This window comes from Cucurbita moschata, unplaced genomic scaffold, assembly GCF_002738365.1.
Source record: "Cucurbita moschata cultivar Rifu unplaced genomic scaffold, Cmos_1.0 Cmo_Scf00011, whole genome shotgun sequence".
NCBI classification, from domain to species: domain Eukaryota; kingdom Viridiplantae; phylum Streptophyta; class Magnoliopsida; order Cucurbitales; family Cucurbitaceae; genus Cucurbita; species Cucurbita moschata.
This window is the reverse complement of record NW_019268527.1, coordinates 311,398-317,049: the sequence shown is the minus strand read 5'-3', so window position 1 is coordinate 317,049 and position 5,652 is coordinate 311,398. Positions and strand designations below refer to the sequence as shown.

Here is a 5,652-nt window from a genome sequence, read left to right as displayed (position 1 = left end):
CAACAAATCTCGAGTCTGTCTTCTTAACCACTCGGACATATTAACACCACAAACTTTAGTTTCTCAGATTCTCAAGTACCACTGATTGGGACATATTAACACCACAAACTTTAGTTTTTCAGATTCTCAAGTATCAATGATTGTGGCATTCATAATAAAGCATATTAACACCACAAACTTTAGTTTCTCAAATTCTCAAGTACCACTGATTGTGGCATTCATAATAAAGCATATTAACACCACAAACTTTAGTTTCTCAGATTCTTTAGTTTCTCAGATTCTTTAGTTTCTCAGATTCTCAAGTACCACAATAAAAAATTGCTGCCAAATTTCGAGTTTTTCTCCTAAACCACTCGGACATATTGACACCCTTATATAAAGGATGATTCGTTCCATGTTCAACCAATGTGTGTTTTCACAATAAAGCTAAAAATGCGTCAATAGCAGGATTCAAACTTACGCAGGCATAGCCCAACAGATTTCAAGTCTGTCTCATTAACCACTCGGACATATTGACACCCCAAACTTCGGTTTCTTCGATTCTCAAGTACTAGTGATTGTGGCAACAACAGTATCCCAATTCCACTTATATAAGTATTACGTAGGATGTGGGATTTTATAATAAAGCTAAAAATTGCTAGCAAAATTTCGAGTTTGTCTCCTTAACCATTCGAACATATTGACACCCTTATATAAAGAATGATTCGTTCCTTGTTCAAAAGATGTGTGTTTTCACAATAAAGCTAAAAATACATCAATAGCAGAATTCGAACCTACGAAGGCATAGCCCAACAAATTTCAAGTCTTTCTCCTTAACCACTCGGACATATTGACACCCCAAACTTTGGTTTCTAAGATTCTCTGGTACTACTGATTGTGTCAACAATAGTATCCCACATCCACTTATATAAGTATTATGTAGGATGTGGGATTTCATAATAAAACTAAAAATTGCATAGCCATTTCGAGTTTGTCTCCTTAACCATTTGAACATATTGACACCCTTATATAAATAGTTCCTTGTTCAACCGATGTGTGTTTTCACAATAAAGCTAAAAATATGTCAATAGTAGGATTTGAACCTACGCAGGTATAGCCCAACAAATTTCGAGTCTGTCTCCTTAACCACTCGGACATATTGAAACCCCAAAGTTTAGTTTCTCAAATTCTCTAGTACTATTGATTGTGGCAACAACAGTATCCCACTTCCACTTACCCTACAAGAAATAATAGATAACATAGCTTTCGAAAACTGCTATCGTAGACTTTTTATAGCGTTTTTCGTACGTCGTGACAGCCCATGTTATTAAAAGTTTGAGACTTTTTATAGCGTTTTTTTATAACTATAATAGATGCTATAATAGAGTGACTTTTTATAGCGTTTTTTTTATAGCTATAATAGATGATATAATAAAATATGAAATTATAGCTTATATACGTTGCTATAGCGTTTTATTGAAGCTATAATATATTTAATATAGCTAAAATATCATGCTATCATTAAGTTATAATGTATAATATAGTATTTACTAAAATTATTTATTCATTTATAATTATTATAGTTTCTTTTAATAAAATTTAATTTACATTCTCATTTTTTAACTAAATAAACACGTGAATACTCGTAACAAATTAAATACCATGACTTCCATTCATAATTGATATTTCATAATCTATTTCCATCACAAGAGTAGTATTCATTCCTTTCCTAAAATAAAGTTATTCAAACGATACAAGATAAAATATTCTCCACTACTTTGCAATGATTTTCAACATCTGGGGACCGCTATCATGGCCTCATCTTTAGACACACCTAAATTGAATGTACATTATTAGTTGAATAACTAAGTAAAAATCAATAATACAAAGATAATTAGATAACGATATAAATCTAAGATATATTCACATGACCATTACATTGGCATTTGGTAAACTCAAAAGAGCATATGGAGTCATCAAAATGCATCATGATCAACCGTTAAAAAGTAATTAAACGTACTACCATATTCTCAAGTACTAAAACAACTAAAATTAATCAATTTACAGATATTGGAAATTCAAAAAGTTGTGTGATAAACTCACGAACTAATTTTACAAGTCACATCCACACAAAAATGTGCCAAGTTGTTAATACCATGATTTAAGAAGAGATTTCACAAGGAGAATATTTGTAAATAGAGTTTAACATGGCAAACATGGCATAGAAACTTACAACTGCAACAAATGGCCACATTTTATTGATAGCTTGTTAACCATTTCACCTACCATGCTAAACAAAAACATAATCGAAGTATAAAATTTTGTATCGATAAGTCACTAGGAGTTAAATATGGGAGCACATAAGAAACCAAGTTTTAAGTATATTGCTCAAAGATAAATAAACAACAACTCGTATCTACACAAAGATGATTCTGCACAATTATTTAAAGTACCCCAAAGTATACCACGTATTAAGAAAGAAAGCATGTACCTTTTCATTCCCAATTCTTCGCTTCCTTCTGTATGCAACTAGTTGAAACCTTGACCAGACTTTCTTTTTCTTTCTCGACCCTTTCAGCAGATAGGATGGTACTGCGTAATTCCACTTTGGGAGGCAGCTTTTTCAGAATGAAGAGGACCAGAGAAGAAGGTAAAATCTCAACCAACTGCAGACATGGAAACACAAATAAGAACTCATACCTTTGAAAGAAAATGACATTCCACATTTTTCCGAGCAAAAAGAAGTAGAAAATCCCAAGGAACAACATATTCCGTTCAAAGAATAACCCACATCATCCATCGAGGGGAAGATTATAATTTTAAGGGCCAGGCTTCACCTTTGATGAAAAGGTACACCAACAAAAATTTAGCTCAACAGAATTAATATTCTAAGTCCAAGCAGCATAAACTGACACTGAGACTTGAACTAAATTCATCATCATAGAACAGTAATACTCAAATTGAATGAATTCATCGTCATAGAACACTAATACTCAGTTGCAGGAAACTCATCATATTGCTTAGAATACCCCAATTGACTAAAAAGATTCCACTAAAACAAACCACCACAAGCGAAATATCATAGGTAAAACTGAATCTACAAGGTAGTATATAAAATTTAGAACAAGATGATCCAAAACATCGAGGTCTATAGCTTGATCAAAAGCATTAAAGCATATCTATTGCCCAAGAAAATTAAACCAAGTTTAAAATGAATTGAGTATCAACCTAAAGCAATTGAAAGGCAAAACAACATATTCATTTCTGGGTATAATATATGCATAAAACAACTATTAAATAATGCACAACTAATAGCTACAACGATAAGCCTATATGTAAATTTATAACGTTATTCTCAATTCTTGAGGACGGCGTCACACTTTCATTGGTGATTGGTTAAGGACTCAAAAAAATGAATTTGAAGTACATTATAATACTCAGGCCCCAGCCAGTCACTGATCTAATACTCAGGCCCGGCCAGACTTTGATCATCTTCTTGTTGTTGATATGACTAAAGGTACCTTAGATGTTTTTCAATACGTTGCACCAGTATGCTAGATGAGATTAGAGAATTTGATCATGTTGTTTGAGGAACGAAAAGAAGAGAGAGCCATTTTAAGTGTAAAGTCACCGATCTTTGAGGGTAGAGAGTTAAGCCATCTCTACCTCTTTTTTCGTGATTGCATTAAAATAATTGTCATCATATATGTAGCAAAGTGGAAATTAGGTGGTCTTGCTTTTATCCCGAGCATGAAAAAAGAAGTGATGAAAAACAGAACAACGAGACACTCTAACAAATTTCAATTTGAAATAAATATAATTCTTTACCAGTTTTCACAGTTTGCCATAATTTCAATGCCAATAATAATAGAATTAAAACCCAAAACAACAGAAGAGAAATAATCGGGAGAACCATTTACCATAATTTTAACATAATCAATAATAGAATCAAAACCTCAAATAAAAATAATCAAAGAGAAACCACACACTCTAGGTACAGAGTCAACCCCTCCAGATGGTTGAGTTGGAATGTAAACTAAAAATTAAATTAAAAAGGGAGAAATGTTGGAGTAAGAGATGAATAAAAACTAGAGTTACGCAAAAGAAAGGAGTTCAGCGAAGACAGAACATTTGAACAAGAAAGGCCACAACGTGTTATCTGAAAAATCAAAACTTTAAAATCACGTAAATGCAAAAATAATAAAGAAGGAAGGAGGGAATAAAAAACCAGGGTTCCTTCGATAACAAGGGGCCCTCACCTTCAAATGGTTTCTGCAAAGAGTTTAGGGCTTCAATTTTTTGAACCACCGTGAACTCAAAACTTTCTCATCATCTTCGGCAAATAGATTGGGGTTTCATCATTTACAATCTTGTCTAAACTTTCTGTCGGAGAGTAGAGAAGAGAAAGGAAAAAGAAGAAACCAAACAGATGGAAAAGAGAAAGGAAGGAATCGGAGAAAAATGAAAGGGAGAAAGGGGGAAAAGAAAAAGAAAGTATGGAAGAATGTAGAAAAGAATACGAAGAAGAGAGAAAACCAATAGAATAAAAAAATTCAAATAAAAGATAAATAGGAAAATGCCTTTTTTAAAAAATGCAATATTCAAATGTTATAAGAGACAGTTTTGTTGTAGTGTTATTAAGTAGGATGTGGGATTTCATAATAAAGCTAAAAAAAATTGCAGCCAAATTTCAAGTTTGTCTCCTAAACCATTTTGGATATATTGACACCCTTATGTTTCATATTCAACTAAGGTGTGTTTTAACACAATAAAGCTAAAAATGCGTCAATAGCAGGATTCACTCCTTAACCACTCGGACATATTGACACCTCAAACTTTAGTTTGTCCGATTCTCATGTACTACTGATTGTGGCAACAACAGTATCCCATTCCACTTATATAAGTATTATGTAGGATGTGGGATTTCATAATAAAGCTTAAAATTGCAGCCAAATTTCGAGTTTGTCTCCTAAACCATTCGAACATATTGACATCCTTATATAAACAATGATTCGCATTATGTAGGATGTGGGATTTCATAATAAAGTTAAAAATTGCAGCCAAATTTCGAGTTTGTCTCCTAAACCATTCGGACATATTGACACCCTTATATAAAGAATGATGCGTTCCTTGTTCAACCAATGGTGTTTTCACAATAAGATTAAAAATACGTCAATAGCAGGATTTCAACCTATGCAGGCATAGCCCAACAAATTTCGAGTCTATCTCCTTGACCGCTCATACTTATCCTTAACCACTCGGACTTATTGACACCCAAACTTCAGTTTCTCAAATTCTCAGGTACTACCGATTGTGGCAACAACAGTATCCCACTTCCACTTATATAAGTATTATGTAGGATGTGGGATTTAGTAATAAAGCTAAAAAAATTGCCCAAATTTCGAGTTTGTCTCCTTACCCATTTGGACATTTACACCCTTATATAAAGAATGATTCGTTCTTTGGTTCCTTGTTCAACCGATGTGTGTTTTCACAATAAAGCTAAAAATATGTCAAGAGTAGGATTCAAACCTACGTAGGCATAGCCCAACAGATTTCGAGTCTATCTCCTTAACTACTCGGACATATTGACACCCCAAACTTCATTTTCCCAGGTACTACTAATTGTGGCAACAACAGTATCCCACTTCTACTTATATAAGTATTATGTAG

General features: G+C 33.2%; 1 long non-coding RNA gene and 1 other non-coding gene across 2 annotated transcripts; both read right to left on the bottom strand.

The window, feature by feature from the left end:
• Positions 1-1,061: 1,061 nt before the first annotated feature.
• On the bottom strand, positions 1,062-1,143 carry TRNAS-CGA. Its single transcript has one exon. It is a non-coding gene; the product is annotated as a tRNA-Ser (tRNA).
• Positions 1,144-1,704: 561 nt separating this feature from the next.
• Positions 1,705-4,423, bottom strand: LOC111449827. The gene is made up of 3 exons (XR_002711733.1): positions 4,239-4,423; positions 2,471-2,645; positions 1,705-1,813 (listed from the first exon to the last, which is right to left on the bottom strand). It is a non-coding gene; the product is annotated as an uncharacterized LOC111449827 (long non-coding RNA).
• Positions 4,424-5,652: the final 1,229 nt, after the last annotated feature.